The sequence below is a fragment of the Simochromis diagramma genome, unplaced genomic scaffold (assembly GCF_900408965.1).
Source record: "Simochromis diagramma unplaced genomic scaffold, fSimDia1.1 OVJJ01000304.1, whole genome shotgun sequence".
NCBI lineage: Eukaryota > Metazoa > Chordata > Actinopteri > Cichliformes > Cichlidae > Simochromis > Simochromis diagramma.
The window spans coordinates 2,138,062-2,158,641 of NW_024387030.1; the positions used below are offsets into that span (position 1 = coordinate 2,138,062).

The 20,580-nt window shown below is 37.8% G+C and overlaps 1 protein-coding gene across 4 annotated transcripts in view; it reads right to left on the reverse strand.

The window, feature by feature from the left end:
• LOC120739480 (leucine-rich repeat and fibronectin type-III domain-containing protein 2) overlaps positions 1–20,580 on the reverse strand; it is a 134,169-nt gene that overhangs the window by 83,190 nt on the left and 30,399 nt on the right. The window contains exon 2 of one of the 4 annotated variants that reach the window (XM_040041241.1): positions 1,173–1,347. The exons of 2 other annotated variants lie outside the window; for them this stretch is intronic. The gene's annotated coding sequence lies outside the window, so the exon portion shown is untranslated. Of the gene's footprint in view, positions 1–1,172; positions 19,573–20,580 lie in introns of those variants that run through there. One more of the 4 variants, XM_040041243.1, reaches the window with a different exon arrangement.

Here is a 20,580-nt window from a genome sequence, read left to right on the forward strand (position 1 = left end):
ATGCCACTGTGTGGTCGACATGAAACCTTAGTGCTTGCTTGTTTTCAGCACTTTTGGGGCATGATTATAACAAATAGGTGAGCATGATGAACTAAACTTATTTCACTTCCTTCCACCCTTAAGACCCTGGCAAAAACACCATGTTAACTTGAAGTGGATAGATTCATACATTGCTGCTTAGGGATATCAAATCCCTTCCCCCATGGGAATCGGTTAGAGGAAGCAATGTTAGATTGAGATGAAGTGAAGGCTTTGAAAACTTAGTAGTAAGTAAAGTTTTTGTACTATATTTAACCTTAAAGCAACCTTTGTAGGTGTAGCTCACTTACAGCATTGAACTGCTAAATAGACACAGTAAACATGATCCTGTCAGGATGTCTTTGCAGGAATGACACTTTAAAAGCTTTTTGAAACTGGCGTCGTCATTCCCAGAAAACAGCTGGATATCATCTTTATTTCCATAGCTGTAGCTAAATAACCTGCGACACGGCTTTGCTGGAGTTACTGTGGCTGGCAGCATTCAATTAAAATGCCTCTGTCTTCTTATGCAATTAACCCAGTTCCTTGGTGAGGCAGGGATCTATGGGGAAGCAATTAAAATCCAAATTCTTCCCAGTATGTGGACTTCACAGGGAAAAAAATCCTTGGACAGCCTAATGTTTGTTTGGTGTGTTGACTAGTGGTTTTCTTTAGATATAAGAAATGTTAAGGGGGGATAAAGGACAGAAGGAAGGACAGCAGAAGCAAAATGAAAAAGAAAGCGGGGATTAAAATAAATGAGAGAGGAAGGAGGGGATAAAATTCAGAGCCAAGCAGAGATGAGTAAGGAAGTAAGAAATGAAGAGAGAAAAAAGAAAGAGGGAAGTAAGACTTGCAAGATCAAGAAAAGAAAGGAAGGAAGTGTGTGTATGTGTGTGTGTGTGTCGGGGGGAGGGGTTAAAAAGGGGCAACCAAAGATGCAAACTTACTTGAAAAGGATTAAAAAAAAAAAAACTGGTGAAAGAATGCAAGGATGAAAGGAACTGTCAATAAATACCGATATAAAACTCTATTATTTATCTATTAAGCTTATAATTATAGTCAAGCAGCAACAGAAAGGAAGACTGTCCTTCTGTTTATTTGTTCTCAAGTCAGACTCTGTGAGTTCGTGTGTGAACGCACTATGCACTGACCTTGAATTCCTCCTGCGGGCAACAAACAATCCAAAGTTGTTCTCTTCCTCCCACGGATGAATGTTGCAAGGTGACGTTTGTGTGTGTGCTTGTGTGTGTGTGTGTGTGTGTGTGTGTGTGTGTGTGTGTGTGTGTGCACGTGTGTGTCCTCCACCTCATCCGTTCACTTTTTCACCTGCAGGAAAACAATGCGGAGAGACAGGGAGCAGGATGGGATGAGAAATGGCACTGATCTTGGACATTTGTGTGGCTTCTAATCCTGTTTATTTAGAAGAAGAGAGACGAGTGGCCCTAGAAACCTATAGCCGAGGTCTGGAGTTTGATCTGTTGTTTTGGGGGCAGCATAATTTTGAAACCTGCCTCTATATTTGCTGCTTGTTTCTGGATTTATTATATCTAGTAAGATACATGACAAGATTTCTTTATGACTGGTGTTTTGTTCTTAGACAATTAATTTGTTACATTTTAGGGGGAAAATGCATAAAATAAGCATAGCGTCATCACAATTTAAAAATCAATGTTCCCAACACAACTGCTGTGATCATGAGGCTCACCTTTCTAATCTTTAAAGAGTGGCTCTAATAATGATCAGATCAAAATCAGGATCTAAGCACACACAGTCTATCAAAATTAATTAATAAGAAAATCAGATACCTGTAAAATGTGAACTGTGTTTAAACTACCTCTTTAAGTTTTATTAAGACATTGACCTAAGACTGGACCTCTCTACCATCTTTTCATAGTGGCTGCCTTACAGTGTTTTTACTTGCAATATCAAATAAAAACAGTTCAACTGGTCTAATAATAAGGTTTGTTGTGGTTACTCAAAAAGTAATGCATTCCACATTATCCATTCCTTTTTTTAAATTTATGGGTCATGTTGCTTATTTAGTCTTTGAAGTAATAATACTTGTGTTACTCCACAACACATCCCGAGATGTTACATAATTACCAGTTAAATTTAGACTACTGCTCCAAACACTGGCACAGATCTCTATCCTAATGAGGAAACAAGGTCTTTCTATTAGTGTTTGAGCGCTCTAACACACTGACAGCAAAGTTGGTGAAATCCAGGTCAAGGAACACTTCACAGAAAAGTCTTGCCAGCTGTAGCAACCTTTGACTGCTTGGCTGGGGTCGGCATATACTGGTATTTTGTTGTTGCAGAAACAGAGGGAGATCTGATTTTATGTACGTAGAAGTACAGTTTGGGTTCAGATTGCATTTTACCTTCTTATGCTTTGTAAGCTTGTACATTGCTTTGCCATTTTCCCCTTCCTTCACACAAACTTTCCATCTGCAAAGACTGCATATAATTAAAGAACGTGTGTTTTGAAATGCTTTGTTATGCACTGCATTGTTCTTTGCTGAAAAATGTAAAGTTGTTTTGGTATAGCTTAGTTCTTTCTAATGAAGATAGTGTTTACTGATCGCTTATCATTGACTGGAAATCAGTGTGGTTTATTATTTAAAACTCTCTCACACACACACATACATTTTAGCTTATCACTTTTCTCATTTTACCTGACTACGTCATGCCTGAACTTAGAGTTGCACTGCTGGGTAGTAAGATGTGTGGGTATAGTTTCAATTCCAGGTTCACACCATAGGCACAGTTTTCTTCTAACCTTGAACCTACTGTTGTTCCCTACTGTGTGGCCCAATCATACAGCCTTGGGTCAACATGATAATAAAGGACGCTTCTTTGCGTCATGCTGACTTTGCAAATCACTTCAACATGTTTTCCAGGCAGGTGCCCGCGGCGTACATCACTCAGCCACCAGCCAGCTTCTCTTGGAGCTAAGTGCTGTGCCAATTATTGCATGACACCACCATCCATATCTGTTCTCATGGAAATTCATAATTTATGACACATCCTCATTTCTGCCTCCAGGGACCTGAATGCTATTATCCTTCCAAAGTGAGATCTGATTGGGCAGCTGCTATCTCAGTTGCTTCTTTGAAGTCTCATTTCTTCAAGTGCCCTACTAAAGTCACTATAATGTATCATTGTCCAGCAGATATCCAGCCGCATAAACACCACCTATTGACTCTGAGTGGAAACTGTAAATCTTTGGCTGAAACCTTTAGAATTGTCGGGTTAATGCTCTAACATTTAAATCCATATCTATCTGAACACAAAAAACCATCCCAGTTGTCAGAAGACACTCCCAAACAGACTGAATAACTACTTCAGTGCATTAATTTTAACATAAGCACTCTGCCTGTAGTTAGATATAAAGTTCACAAACATCTAAATGATGAATGCAGTAGAAAATGACTAAACCTCTAAACACAAACACAGCCTGTTAGCTTTAAATCATAGTAGGTCTGTTCTGTTTGCCATTTGGTTCATCTTTCTAACATTTCTGTACTGTTAGCTTAACTTTTCCACCTTTAACCTTAGCTTGACTGTTTTAAACCTTAAAACTAACTGTAGCCTAATGGTTTCAACCTAAAAATAATAATATTTATTTCGTTTTTTTTAAAAAGAAAGAAAAAAAACCACCACGAGTTTAAATTTAAACTTCGGTCCATTTTTATGACATGTGCTGTAGAACATTAGTAACATTTTATGAACTTTTTGTGTGCTACAAGTTTGTAATGATTTACTCCTTTAATAATATTTGGGGGGTCATTTCAAATATTTTATAGAATGGATTTATTGTAAAGTATTCTTCCACTAAATGTGTCACAATTTATTGATTATTTTCAACTTATGGGATGTAGCTTGGCTATTCTTTTATTCTAGTATTATTATTTGCCAAGATTTTATATGAAATAATGTACCATTAGCCTGACGTTTACACATATTACCCAGTAATGGCTTATATCCTCAGACATATCAACCAAAAACTCTACTTACATTCCTGAGTTATAAATATGTTATTAAAATCTATCATACAGTGATCATTATGCCTCCTGGCTGACTACAGTTTTTTCAGCCGGCACAAAATGAAAGGTTAACAAGGGACGTTACATATTTCAATACATCCCTGATTAACACGAGTCAGCTAATGAATCATTCCTGCAAACCTTGTAGGTTGAATAGTTTTTGAATGTGCTTTACATTTTCTGCCTTGTAGAATACCAGTGAGTGATATTACCAGAGAATGTCATTAAGAACTCTTTGTTCTTTGGAAAAAGGCAGTGAAAAGATAATAACATTGCAATTTGTTATGAGTTGTACTTGTGTAATTGTTTCCCTAATGAAAAAAAGACTTCATTGTTGTATGATTCATATAACACCAGTCACATCAAGCTGTCACAGAAGCTGCACAGTCCACCTTTACTCAAGTTTGAAAAACACAGGCAATTTGAATTTAGTTTGTCCTACCTGAGAATCTAACTGACAGTCTTAATCTTGTGCACTGACACTTATTTAAGAACTTAAGTTTTGCTTTTCCTTGTCTGCCCTTGTTGTTGCTCTATTCAACTGCACACAATAACACCACAATCATCACACCTGTCAAACCCAATACTTCACAATAAGTCTCCAATTGTAAATGAAATTTGTCTATTTTTCAGATGGCTGATGAAAAATCATCTGAACTATAAAATTATGGATTTTAACTAATGCACACAGCTCAGAAAGTTTCAAACAAAAATCCACACACAAAAAAAAAAAAATCCACCGAATTGAAGGATAAAGACCGCCTCTCACTGCGAGAGGAAAATTTTTAATATATTATAATATATTAAAAATTCTCCTCTCGCAGTGAGAGGCGGTCTTTATCCTTCAATTCAGGTCGTCTACCAGAGCTTGAAGGTCATACACTGTGTCTTTGCTTTTCCTGCGACTGCTTTCTAGTGGACAGAAATCTCAGATCTTTTTTTTTGTCCGCTTTGTCGTCTTCCTCCCTCCCTCCACTATTGCCTTCACCCACACCCACATTTTCTTGAGTTCTTCTCTCAGCCCTTTGTATTTCTTAAGCTTCTCATGTTCCTTCTTCCTGATGTCGCTATCAGTCGGTATAGCTACATCTATCACTACAGCCGTCTTCCTTTGCTTGTCCACCACTACTATGTCCGGTTTGTTGGCCATCACCAGTTTATCTGTCTGTATCTGGAAGTTCCACAGGATCTTAGCTTGGTCACTCTCAACTACCCTAGAAATCTCCCATTTTGATGTGCCTGTACACTGTGTCAGCCACTTGGTTATGGCGTTCCATGTATGCCTTGCCTGCTATCATCTTGCACCCTGCTGTTATGTGCTGGATTGTCTCAGGGGCATCTTTACACAGCCTGCACCCGGGGTCTTGCCTGGTGTGATAGACCTCAGCCTCTATCAATCTTGTGCTGAGAGCTTGTTCCAGTGCTGCCATGATAAGTGCCTCTGCGCTGTCTTTTAGTCCACCTTTGTCCAGCCACTGGTAGGATTTTTGGATGCCAGCCACTCCCTCTGCAACGGGGACAGGGCCTTTCCTTGGTAGATCCTGCACTTGATGGTAAATTGTGCAATTAGCTTAAAGTTGGCATCTAGTATTGTTTGCCACGTCTCATTGAGTTCCTGATGAAAGCTTTTAGGGTCCTGTGATCTTGTATACACTGAATAGAAGTGGACTACTGGAACAAGAAGGCATAAATGAGGAAGAGTTGAGAACAGGAATATATATCATATTTTCCAGTCTATTGCTCTGTCATTGAACTACCTTTTTGGAGCCACTTCTTTTTAGGAGATAGTTCTTCAACTTCATTAGGAAAAAAGTTGGCTAAGAATGCCACAAAGCAATGCCACAATTATTTTCTCCTCACACATTTAGGTTATTAATAAACTTTTAAGTTTCACTTTATAAACTTTGGTTATTTTGCCTCAGAGCATATCTCCTAATTGCAGTTTGCCTCTTTGATATTTAACCCTATTCTTTTATTTAGAATTATTAACCATATAGCTTATAGACCTTATAGACCAGTTGTGATGTAATGCTTAATACACTTCAAACACATCTCTGCATTTCTAAGCCAAATATCTTTTATATCACTACACTTGAAGAACTTGATAAAATAAATTGTACAAATGAGGATGGAGGTTTAAAGATAAAGATCTTGGTCACGCTAATGTAGTGCTCTCCTGCTTTTTGGGTAAATGAGGAGACCTACAAGAAAAAAAAAATGCATGTTAATATTTCATATGGAAAGCTAATTACTTGTTACATCCTGCAGCGGGTGGAGGTGTTCTTAAGGCACTGTTGGATGATCTCATTAGTACTTTAAAGCCTACTAAGGCTTCCACAGTCAATTTGCTAAATGCTAGCAAGTTATAGTCTTAATAAACCAGCATGCACTGGGTCCAGCTCAATGCTCGAGAACACGGCAGTCATTTTTACAGTTTATATTTTCTCGTTTTGCTCACTGTGACGTTAGAATCGAACACAATCTAACAGACCACACTGTGGCTGCGACATTCTGCCCTCATGTGTAAAGAAACTAATCCCGGCCTCTGACGTCGAAATGAATGCGCTGAAACAAAGCTGTTACAATGGGCAACCTTCCAAGACTGTGACTGGACATGGTAAAACATCTGTGAAAGGTTTAATCCCTCTAAAATGAAAAGAACAAAGAAAAAAAAAATCTAAAGCAAAGATTTAAAATGAAATAGAAACAGACCACTGCCCCTTTTGATTATTAAGCATGAATCCTACTTATGTACTGCCTTTCTGGATATTTCCTGATCAAAGGTAAATTTCCCAAACTCCTGCCATAGAGAGATCTTAATACTTGTCTACAGAGCCAGCAATGGATATTTTAATGACGCATGCAGAGTTTAATGTGATTGTTCTGCTTGTCAGCATTACCTGAGAAAAAGCCTGTGGACTCATTTAGATCCTGCATACCACAGATCTGTGCAAAGTGCTTGTGAGTGTACAGACAGATCTCAGGGATGCAAGCTTTTCCTAATGCCTTTACTGAGATTTTTTTCTTATTATAAGTCTAAGCTGAGATATTTTGGCATGTCGTGTCATAAGCTTAAGGCTGGAAAGAACTTGATTTGCAATTCTTGATCTGGACCAATAGCCAAGTCTTTCCTTAATGCTAGTGGTGGTGTCCTTATGGGTCAGAGTCTATTACAAACGAGAACCTTTCCTCACCCAGCTCTCCCTCTTTCACTGAAGAGGAAATACAAATGCCTTGTGTTGGGTAAACAAAAATCAGCCCAGTTGTTTCCTTCTCTTCTGTGATCTATTGCTGCCATGAAATGACACAGAATAAGGAGTCACAAGAAACTCCAGTCACAATGCACAGTGGAAAAAACCACTGCAAAATAAAGAGCGTGAAAAGGAAAGAAACAGATTTTTTCAGGATGACTGTGAGCTGAGGTCAAAGAACCCATTTAAATGGCTTCACTGCACAGAAAAACACCTCACAGTTTTCTTTGCAACCTAGAATGGCAGCTATGTCATCCAAAGCAGCGATTAGATTCAGTTAGCATTTCTGATATCACACAATAAGGGACCACTCAGCATAAATATGTAAATATTTAAATAAATGTGCATGACAGCAGAGCTCTGTAGTGAAATATATGCTGTAAATTTTATCATATGTGACAGCTTATATCAGCATGATGTGGTTTCCCATAATACTGCTGAGATTAAGTGATACGGTGCCATCAGTTTATTTCATTGGCAACTTCTGACTATCAATTGTGCTGTGGGAAAAATGCAGCAGTTATCCTTCTTTGCCCAATCCAGTTACAGCACACTGACATAAGAGAAACAACTAGAAACATACTAGAGATACGACAGTAATGAGAGACCAGGAAAAAGTGACACCTTACATGATGAATGGGCTCTTTTTACTTCTTTCACAAGCTTTTATGATTGAAGCTATAGATGTGCCTATAGCTCACAGCATCAGCTGAATATAGGATACTATGGATACAGCAGCTTGCTGCTCCTTTTCCTTTGCCTTTATTTTGGCTTAGTTTCACTGAAATACAAAATTTCCCTTTAAAGTAACAATTTAAATTAATTTTATAATTAACGAAATTTCAGAAAATAGAAATAAATATGAAGACCATTCAGCATTTAGTCAACTAAATGCTGAAAACTGTAGTAGCTGCCAGCTGAATACTAACAGTATAAAATTTGACAATATTTAATTCATTGTTTCTTCTTCTTCTTCTTCTTCTTATTATTATTATTATTATAATAATACTGCTATCACTTTCTATTTAAAAAAATAAATAAAGAATTTAATCTGGAGAACATACCATGTAAAAAACTTCAGCATTAACTTCCTAGACAATACACAGCAGCACAGTATTAATCTAATACTCAACAATGTCAGTTCGCTGCACACGCACAAACCCTGCATTAGCTGGTGTTACATCCAGTGTAAGCTGATGTGTCAAAGTACGTCTCAATGAGCTTTGGCAGAAACAGCATCTGCTGCATATTTCTAATTCGGCTTTCTATGGATTAGAGGAATACACTGTATTGCATGGTAACACAAAATACTTTGAATTAATGCAAAGTATTAAGAAAATATCTTGAGTGATCTGATTATAGTTCTTCGTACTGTTTATTGCATTTCATTTCAAATGAATGAGCTCTACTATGATAAAGGTTGGTTAAAAAGGGATCATGTCACCCAGATTACAAACCTGGTAATTTAGCTGTATTACTTATTATGTCATTTAAAGGAAAATGGTCTGCACACTACTAATAAACCTTTAAATTACAGGGAATCTTGAACCAAACAATACTGTCCAATGAATCTGTACTCGGCTTTCATTTGTTCTTTCAATGAAACTGTCCTCCTCTTTGTTGTTTTCTGCAATCTTTTGTTTGACCCGTCGTTATGTTTAAAGCAAAGTAACCTCTAGCAGCTCTGTGCATAAATGAAAGTCTTTCAAACAGGTTCAATGAAAAAAGCATGATCTTTGATCTTGATGCCAACAATTATTATACAATGTAAAGTTTTACTGATGGCTACCAGAAAAACTTGGTAATAAATGGTTTAATAGCATATTCTTGATTTTTGTTATCAAGCATGCCTCCTTTAAAAACCCTGAAAAAATGTAGTCAGGCTATACCAAAACATTTCCAGATACATATTTGCTTAAGCATAAGCAAAACAGCAGCCGTTTTAAACTTCACTCTTTGCTTATGTTAGCTTGATGAATGCAATGCTGTGAAGCGAAACCCAACCAATAAAAAAGTGTTTCTTCATTTCTCTTTGGCAGTCTTGGGTTTGTGTGTCTTTACATAAATGTATGTGGGAGAGTCTAACAATGTGATGAACAATGTTACATCTTAAAGCGTATGCACCCACAAGAAAAGAGTACAGCCAAAAACCATTTTATGTCTGCAAGCCTTTCTCTGCCCTCATTATTGAGACATCAGGGATCCATATGCTTCGCACACACTTCCAAATCCACCCGAAATACAGAGACACATGCATGGGCATAATTCATTCTCCCAGCAAAACAAAATCAATCATCATATTGGTTTTAGACGGCGGTTTGTGACTATCTCTGCACGTGAGGTTTGAGTCACGTGCCTGATCCTTCCCATTAAGCTAATTCAAGGCTTTACTCAGGGGCTACCTTTAAATCCTAAGCTTAAGAATAATATGTAGCGCAAAGAAGCCATGGGCGGTGAATCCACTTTGTGACACCACAAAAAATGCTTTCCTGGGCTGTGCCAGCATCTTAACAAGGCCACTGTTTACTCGCCTACCCTGGCAATAAGCGTTGCCAGTACCCCGGCAGCCACCTGTTTATGCCCATAGGTGGCTGTGGATCGGGGAAAGTGCTGCCTTCTGCTTTTCCTGGTCAGAAGTCAACAGCCTGCCATCACACTTAATCCGTCCTTCAGAAAATTCTGAAATCCACTAGTAGTCTTTCTAAGGGCGGCTTGACAGCACAGCTTCATCTCCAATATTTCAATTGTTTTGATGAACCATCATATCTGAAGCCCCCGCCCCTCCCCAAATGCTGCAGGTGAATAACTGCTCATTCTTCTCTTTTCTTTGCTCTTTTAACTCGGCTCTTCCTTCAGGCAACCCAAATTGAGCCAAGCTTGGCAGTCAGAGAAGCAATTTGTTAAAGGACTGTGGAGTGCACTTGTCTAATGTTTCATTAAATTATCCCTATTCACCCGCCTCTAGCCTGTAGTAAAGCCTCTTATGGCGGCATTGGGATTTCGAGCAGCAGGACTGAGGTCAGCTGCAATCTGATATTTCTTTCCGTGGATGGAGAATGTTACGGAGTAACTCCAGCTGGGGTTCCAAGGGTCAGTGCTTTGTTTTTCCATCATATGTGACACTGTGTCCCTCCAGCTGCTCAACAGAGGCTAACACAGACAATTAGGGAGCTACATGAGCTACACCATGTGCTTGTCTGTTGTTTCACACATTAGTGTTTTGCTGCACATAATTATGTCATGGTTGTTATTAGGTTCCTTGTGCTAAGTAGCTTATTAGTTTAGGTCCATATACACAGCTACTCTTAGAGACAATCAGATTCAAACTGAATTGTTTTGTTTCCCTAGACCAGAAATACAAGGTAGCCCTATTAAAGAAGCTAACGCAAACCACTGCCCTGCACTTCATGCATATCATGTCATGCAGCGTATTATTTCCTTTCCTCAGTTGTGTACAGTTGTCAGCTTCTTGGCTTATTCCCTTGAGGCAGAGCATTAGCATCTGTAAAGGTTGGAAATCTGCTATGGCTAATGTAGCTACAGTGTCCCAAGGCAGCTGTTAGCTTTTGCTGTGGTTTGCTTATCAGCAACAGAAACATGCTTTGATAAAGCCTGAAGCAAAATAGCACCTGAGAGAGAAAAAGCGCAAAGGCTCCTTTACTGTACACCTACCACATGTTTAATCTATAGCAGAACTGTACTGCTAACCAGGGCTGATGTGGGACATTTTTTGGAGAACAATCTCCAACTTTTATTGCTGAATAAAAGACTAAATGTGTGCATAATTCTAGCTTTAATGCCAGCATGCAGCACTATGCCCTAATTCAGTGCGTTAGGAATAATACAGTACAATGCGGTTATAATAGGTTCTCTCATTTGAAACTAGCTTGCAATGGAATGTAATTCATCCCATACATGATTCTGCTCGTGGTGTGTTTTCTCTGTTACTGTATTTCAAATTTGTAACCCCTGCGTGTTAAATATAGGTTAAGTCCCATGCTCTCTGACACGCTTCTTATGTGTACAATACATGTTAGCCTATCTCAGTAGTGCTTAGCTAATCAGTTAATTTACTTCCACACTAAGAAGCTCAGGTACATTTCACTACCATCCTAAACTGTTCATAACCAGGAGTGCAGCAGGTACTTAACACACCCACACCACAATTTCTTCGTCCTTTACTAAGCACAACCACATAATGCTTCTTAAATATCCACATTTTCAAGGAAGCCCAAAGACAGAGAATCCCGTACACCAGAAACTGGAATGAACACACTGCAGTAAGAACATATTGGCTCTGCAACCTTGGATCTCAGCTGGCATGACCTGAATAACAATCTGCCATGAGCAGGAAACCCTGCTGATCTATTCCATATGTTGAGAAGGTAACAATATTATATCACTGACACTAAATGCACAATAAATTTTAGTTGTACCATGTAGCTTTGCACCTTAGGAGACGAGCAAGAAACTGGCACTAAGTGAACATGGTCTCCTCATATTTAAGAATCATATAAGTAGTTAGTTATATTCTTCAGAGGCTCTGTAGTCTAGTCATTTACATATTTTCCTAACAAGCAAAACCCCTGGTCTGACATTAAGAAAACACACATCACTTTGGGGTTATGTCATGAACGGCATCTGGTGTAAAAATCTACCAAATCAAACATTTAGAGCTACCTGCTTTGTTGATCCAGTGGAATAAGGGAGTAGCTGAAATTATTCTATATAGGTATATACTTCATTTTCATATCTGGCTATGGCTGTATCGATAAGTCTGGTGTGTAGGAGACTCTTCCAGCAAAATGTATTAGTTGACATGGTATGAAATTTTGTATCCCAGAGGATGGAGACTTAATTATGATCCACTGACATTTCTCGTCCACCAACTTTTCAAAAGCTAGAAAATTCTGTGTTTGGGCATAACATTTGGTAACATTTAACATAATTTAACAATGACTTAAAAGTATCTTAAATCTAGACGGGTGTAATTTGCACACATATTAATGGGTTTTAGTTGACATTAGTAGATTTACTGTGGAATGCATTGTTGGAAAATCTCTGGAGAATTCCTATTGCTATACATAGAATCACTGGCAATTCCAAATTAGACATAGATGTGAGCATGAATGGCTCTGTGTCTCCGTTCTACCCCCATGATGACTGACGACCCTGCCTCGTTTCCTATGACATCTGGGCTAGGATGAGAGGTTGAGAAAATGGATAGATGGTTGTATTCCAATTACATTAGTGATCACATGTGCATCACCTACAAATGAGTAACGACTATTGAGAGGAATTTAATTAAAAGAGTTTGTGTTCTTTGATATGGTAGATAAGGTCAAGGTAGAAACAATGAAATGTGTCCTTTTACCTTCTGGCAAACTGTGAGCATAGTAATAATAAGATTAAATTGCATTGTCTGCCAGAAAAAAAATATTGCGAGATTAACTTGAACCAATAATGAAAAGAAAGCCTAGCAACATAAATCAATCATGAGCATGTAATGACATTATACTGTGGGCCCGGTTGCTTTTTGCCTTTAGCTGTATTGTCTGTTTTCTCCCTTGACAGCTTTCTTTGAAAAGCAGCTAAAACCAACTAAGCCAAGATGTGATTGCCCTTAACATGAGACTCCTTCTGGATACTCCTTCCCTCTATCTTTTGACCTTTTTTCTCAATGCAAATTCCAGTGTTTATATGCCTGGCTGGCTGGAAACCTAAAGTTATTTCACCAAGGGAAATGAGGAATGGTGGAGCCTTTAGTCATAGAACTGGTGCAAATTTGACATGTAGGCTTGTGTCTGTTTCTCAGGGAAAAAAAACTGCATCATCATTTCTCAAGTAGAGAAAGCAAATAGTGCTGCATTGAAGCAAAAATCTCTAAACAAATTTTGAGCTGTGTAGTCAAAATTCATCAGCACTGAACAATTCTTAAAGCTATAAACATATTCTAAAATACACACAAGCGCCACTTTATTGAATTATACACTAGATTATTTAAACACAGGTTCTCGGCTTGCAGTTGCTTTAAAAACCCACTCAACATGATGCTTCTCACTTCTCACTCACTGAAGTGTAAGATTATTGGGCAAACCATAAGTACACCACCCACATGAGCAGCATCTGTTGCTACATTTCCCACAGCCACACTGTTTAGCCTCACTAGACAACCTGGGAGCAGGGAAATTTAATTTAATCCATACCGTTCTAAGATTCACTTAAAGTAATTGGTTGATCAATGATTAACTTTTCCCTGAAAAGGTCTATTTATCCATTTGAAGTGTGAAAAAACAAGTCCATCGGGACAGAGCTAAAGTCTGGATTTAAATAACTGTTTGATGCCTTTTAGTAGCTTTACAGTATTTGTTGACCTGATATTTATTTTTCTATAAAGGACCAATTAGACAATCTTTACTTTGTTCTGATAATGTTCTGTGTTATCCGTGATCTGCAATTTTTAAGACTTAAAGCTGCACTAGACATTTTTTTAATAACAGATTAAATGACTGTAAGAAATGCAATACAAAGAAGGTTGCTTGTCATAAACATAACAGTTCCCTTGCAGCATCTTTCAGCTCATGGTTCATGTTTTACACCCTGCAGCTTTAACATTTTAGTTCACTGTGACAGTGAAACAACCCTAATCCTAGCCAGAAGCCATTTTTAAGATAAAAATTGTAACGCCAGCAACACTGAACTGCTTAGCATCTAAACATAGGCAAACAAATAGCAATGAGAACACTTTATTCAAAATATGAATGTTATTTCCAATAATTGTAATTTGTATTTGGTAGTCTGTTTCAGCTCTGAGATGTTCATGCCCTTCCAGTCACCTTAATGGAAAGCCTAGGTCCGTGACAGCAGAATATCAGCGTCAACCAAAACAAAACTGTGAGAAATACTATGCAGCCCACTTGTCAATGCTTCCTTTTAAAGTATTGTGTAGCAACAAGGGCAATTGTAGGCTTAAAATGTACAGAAGGGCATCAGCTGATGTTGGCTGGCACTGAGGTCAGCTGATATACTGGGAATGCTGGCTGAGCGCTATGCACAATTGAGCAACTTGTAGCATTGGTTTAAAAAAAAAAAAACTGGAGCAGTTAGCTGTGTTTTATATTCTTAGATTACAGTACTGCGCAAAAATATTGACCCACCCCATATTTAATATATATGGCAGGAGAACACGTAATATGCAGTATCTCTAAAACTATCCATCATTCATGAAAATCATTGAATTCACACGTTCCAATCATTTCCAAGGGCACAGATATATAAAATCAAGCACCCAGGCACCTTGACTACTTCAACAAACATTTGCAACTCAGCCACAATGTGGAAGGCCATTTAAAATTGCTAAGTTCTATAGTCAATCGCTACAGTCCTCCAAACTTCATGAGGCCTTCAGATTAGTTTAAGCACAGTGTGTTTCCATAACCCAGCAGCTACATCTGCAGCCAAAAATATTTCCATAAACATACTCCCAAACCATGTGGACTGCCTTCCCAAAAGATTTGGAGCCATTATAGCTGTGAAGGATGGGCTGACATCATATTAAACTCTATGGATTAAGTATGAGATGTCTTTCAAGTTCATGTGCGTGTGAAGAAGCGCGAATAAGTTTAGCAATGGTGTAACAATTTATTGAAAAACGTGCAAACATGCATGGATGAAGAATATTTGAGTTAAAGACCGAATTTGTATAACTTTAATAAACCTAAGCATTAATATTTGGTATGACCACCTTTATTCTTCAGCACGGCCTAAACTAGTTACAGTAGGTCAGGCAAGCTGTCTTTGAATCCCATTAAGTAGTCGTTAGGAATGGTTTCCCAAGCTTTTTCAGAAAACATTCAGAGCTCTTGTTTGGATGTTGGCTGCCTTTCCTTGTGTTTTCTGTTAAGATGATCCCACCCTGCCTCAATAATGTTGAGGTCCAGACTCTAGTGAGGACAATCTATGACCAATAATGTTCCATTGTGTGTTTTTTCTATCCAGATATGTTTTTCTTGCATTAACAGTATATTTGTAATTATTGTCAGGTTGACAAATGAATCAAATGGTTTTCATATAAATATTCATAATTACTGTTGACAGTCATCTGTAGACACTGTTATGCCTTTCTTCTGACCTTCTCTGTACATGTTTTTTGATGATTTGACCCAAAAATGTCAAATTTGGATAAATCACTCTATAAAACCTGTTCTACCACTGATTTTTAGTCCAGTTCTTAGATACCTCAAGTCTTTTCCTCATTGGGTATGACTTCTTGACAGTCAGCAAACAGTAAGGGGATCAATTAAAGGTCTAGATGCATCGCTCATGTCCTTTATGTCCATGTCCTTTATCAAGCCTTTGCAGGATTTTTCCTTTAAGATTCTGAGCTAAGCTGTCTGTTATTTGTAGACAAAAAACTGGTTCATCCCTTCAGTTTAGTGGCTTGTTTTATGCTTGAATGATTCACAGTCAGCTTAACAAACATAAACAAAAAAGGTCAGATAAAAGTACTGAACAAAGACTCATGACTTTTGCACAGCACTGTAAGTTTGTGTTTAAAGAAGGGTTACATTCTCCATGTGGAACAAACCATACCTCTATTATTTAATATGTTAGCTCTTAAGTATCCAAAAATGCACTAAGACATAAAATACCCAAATCTATGAATCTATAAATGCTTGACCCTTCTGAATTAGACGGAAGTAGCATAATTAAGTAAACATGATAAAACACAACTGATAAGAAACAAAAGACAACCAAATTTATTATTTGCCTCAACTAATTTACCATTCAAACTGTGATGCCACCCACTGGATAAGCAGGAATATGTTTTTTCCTTTGCTTTTAGATATTTTTCAGCCCTGAAGGCTCGGAGCTATAGCTTCGACATTTGTGTGGTTCTGGGATTAAATTTTGGAAAGTTGGGTTTTAATCTTGCATATTCTTCTAAACCTAAAAAACAAATTAGTCTCAAATGCATTAAAATAAACCATAGTGTATAATGCAATCAGCTCAGGCTTTTCCCTGTGGCTACATCCAGAGCTTCTACCTGTAATATGCAGCACTGAAATAAACATCATGTGTTGAATGTTCCCTAACTCAAAGTGTTGTGTGTGTTTGTTTAAATTTCATTGTGCACATTTTTAGAATTTATTTAACTAGTAAAACTAAAGGTTCGAGCTGGACTACAAGAAAGTCATGGCTCTGACTTCTGCATCCTCTGCAAGCCAAATAACAGACTGAGCATGCTCAGACAGGCTTACATTTATAAATTCAACCTGACAGTGATAATTGCTCTTGGTTTAATGTATCCTAAGGAGTTCTAGCTTTCTTTTACACTTGCTTCTTTTAATCACTCCTGAAGAAAAAAAACAGAAGATCCATCTATTATCTAAACCAGTTTGTCCTGTGCAGGAACAAGGAGGCTGTGGCTCACAGTGAGCCAGTGATTTGGTGCACAATGGACAGGATGCAATGCTGTCAGAGAGCTAACACATTTGGGCAGAAAACCATTCACACTAACCTTTCCAATTAACCCGAGCTTGGACTGGACAACGTCGGGAAGATGTTTCACATTTTTCCTAGTTGAAGTCAAGACAAGTCTTCATGACATCACAATGGCTTTCTCAGATTTGGCTATTCAAACTGAGCAGGATGACACTTTAAATCCACAACCAAAGACTTTTTGGGTTTCTTTCCTCATTCTTCCTTACACTCTTAGATCCTTACACTCTAGTGAGCAACCCCTTCTGTTCTATTTTTCTTTTCTTAATCCATCCATTACAAAATGTCAAATTGTATCTCGCTGAGTCTCTACAACACACAGCAGCTCTGTGGTCATTGTCACAGAGGCCACGAGGAAGTGTTATTGCTGGATAAAGACCAGACGGCTTACTGTCACAATGTGGCTAGTAAAACATCAGAAACTCTGATTCTATTTTAGGTTGCCTGTAGTATCAGAGTATTTAGCCTTGTCCTTATATACCAACCATTTTGGAAGAATTCTTGGTATTTCTTTTGACTTATGAGTTGTAATTTCTCAGAATGATTAACCAGTATTAATGCTTTCCTTTCATTTTTATATGCATTTCTGGAGTTAAGGAGTACAAATTCAGTTCACAACTGTTAAACTTTGTTACCAGTTTTTTTCTTCTGGTTACTCAAAATTTTGCAGTGAAAGAAAATTATTTGCTGCTCTGAATGAACTAGTTTCTGAGGCACTTTAAGCATGATAAATTCCCTTAACTATATAAATCATTAAATTGATTGTAGACTATAATAAACAGCACTGATATTCTAAAGGGATTTTATATTACCCTCACTGTAAAAAACTACAATTAAAAATATTACATAATGTTATTTTTTTGTAGTTGATATGTAGACTTTATGGGCACCTACATTACACCTACAGGAGCTTTTATGAAATCCCCATTTGATATGTAGACAGATAGATAGTAGATAGATAGCTAAGAGTAAGGACATTGCCAGGGCAATTTCAAGTGACCACTAGAGGAACTGGAGTTATTGGAAAGGAAAGGAAAATATTTAGATGCTAAAAATCCCAAAATGGTTTTATTCAGCATCAAATTCAAATTTAAATCCAGCTGTCCATTTTTTGACAACTTGTGATGTTAAGACCACTGGTAGTCTGTTATTTTTATCTTGTGTTCCACCAAAAAGAGCCCACAGGTGTAAAAGGGTAGTTATGCAAGTCATTGGCATGGTGAAAAAGTACTTCAAAAGGTAAGACTTACATCAGCTCATCCTACACAGACCTAAAGATTTGTAGTCATATCCAACAAGCCCTGGATTTTTTTTAAACTACATAAAGAAATGTCAGTAACAATGAAAGAAAAAAAAATACAATGTTGCTGAGAAACAGTTATTGTAAACAATGAGCACTCAGAGTGCATTCTAGCTAGACTGACTCACATGTTACATAGTACTTAGTGGCACTGTAAGCTTACAAGTTACTTTGATACAAAAGCAAACACGTCTAATTGTGCACGCCCTACAGTGGGACTTTGAGTCCTTGATTTGACCTCCACAGTGGAATAACTGGCAGCTGAAAGCAAAAAGCTTTTATTTCACTTCTTGAATTAAACATACACCAGTGAACTCTCACAGAGATCCAACAAACTACGTAGCAGACAAATCCCAGACCAGAGATGTGTGTTTTCCCTCAAGGCTTAGTTTATTCATCCATAATTCCTTTAACCTCAATTAGACATCTGCCAACTAGAATAGAGCACATAAACGACTCTAAACGAGCCAGATTGTCTGCAATAGTTGAATAAAATGCACAGTTTCTGCCCTTGAGGTCCTCTGTTCACTCTGGAGCACTAAAAAATGAAAAGCTGTATGGCGTCAATGCCCTTAAGTGCACATACAGAGGCTATGTTGCTACAGTACATGAAGCATTTTCAAGAATGGACTAGAGACTATTTTTATTCTCCATGACCAGTGCATGCTGAAGCCCTTCTATCATATTGCCTGCCTGCGGGCAAGCAATAAGAAAACCAAACTTTTTTTCAAAACTGCAAGCACCTCTAAATGTAAAGTTTTGCAGCAGTGAAAACTGACTCAGTTTGAATTCCTAACGCCATCCAAAATGCTCACAGCACCTCTGACAGATTTGCACTCTGTTTCTTTCAAGTCATTATCTGTGAATGTCAAACTGTTGAACTGAAAAAGAAAATGACCAAAAATGAAGCAAGAATTCCTCCACTGAGCAAGAACTGAGGGACTAACTGAGCAGATTTCCAGAGCTAGTTGCTTCACTGTTATGACAGCATTTACTGGATACTTTATTGTCACTGCTGAATAAAAAGAAACTCCTGTTAAAAAAAAAACACTCATCGTAAAAAGTACAATTCAGTAATTGGGGCAAGGTTGTTTCTTATTGTTAATTTTGATTTCCTAAAATTTGATTATAAAATTGGTGAACAAGCTTAAAAAACTGTCTTGAATACCAAAAGACAGCGTTATTATGTTATGTCTCACAATAGCACACAACGAGAAGGCATTCTGATGTTAATATATCACTTCTGTTTTACTGGGACTAAGTAAATTAAGGATAGCATTAGTACGGGCAGGCCACAAACTCAAGCTTAGATGCAATCCTTTTAAATCAACTAATCTCAAAGTCAGGCCACAGCAGCTGATGGATCATCTTCTAACCTTCTACACATCCAAATCTCTATAGATCTACAGGGTGTACTTTTCAAGTTACTGTATACTGTGAGATTATTATATTATCTTATGCCACGTTATACCCCTAATTAAAGATTGTGAAATCATTATGTAGTTTTAGGTTGCATTATTCTCCTGACTTAGAAGAAGGTGACAACTATTACATTTATTAAACTGATTTGCATTATTATATTAGTATACTTCTGATTCATAAGAAATACTGTTTTCAGAGAAACATGGCCTTATTTGTCTGATTAGAAAAGAACAGAACATACTGCACAGGAAGCCAAGCTCATAAGTTTAAAAAGAATGTGGATGCTTAGGTTTTATGACTGTGGAAGGGGGGCCAAAGCAATAAGAATGTGAGAAACGGTCAGACACGTTGAGATCTGCTGTGACCCTGTTCATCTCCCCATCCCGATGGTTAATGCTCAAAAGTGTTGTATGGAATAATGAGAATTGTATGGAATAAAGGGATTGTTGATTAAGCATTTATACACCGAGTGGTGTTCTTCCTTCAGCCCAAAGATCAAAGAATTGAGGATTTAACAATACCTTCAAGCTCCTTTTCACTATAACTCTAGCGCGCTTAGGAGAGCTCTTTCAGACATCAGGACAATTAACAATTTTCCACACATATCACCATTCTTTCAGCTCAGTTTTGTAGCATCATCCACGCAATACTTTCATCATCGTCTCACACACATCGCCTTTTCTCTCAAAACAATGTGCATCTTTAATCATTCATCCAAATGACAATTTTACCCTTCACTTATTCATTCACACATTTATATATAACAAAAGACACTGACTGCCAATATAAATTATTTCCATTACCATATCACAACTTCACTTCATCTTCCTCTAGTACTAGTCATCCTACCATTTCCACTAATTTAAAAGCATCTAAGCCCAGGTTCGCCCACCTTGCTGGTCAATTATAGCCGTTATCTGCCCGGGGCAGCAATCCGATTGCTAAGTCCTATCTTAATTTAAAAGCGCTTCTCGCAGTTTGACAGGAACCCCACCCCAGCGTCCTGTTGGCGTCTGGAGCTTTACGTAAGATTACCTGC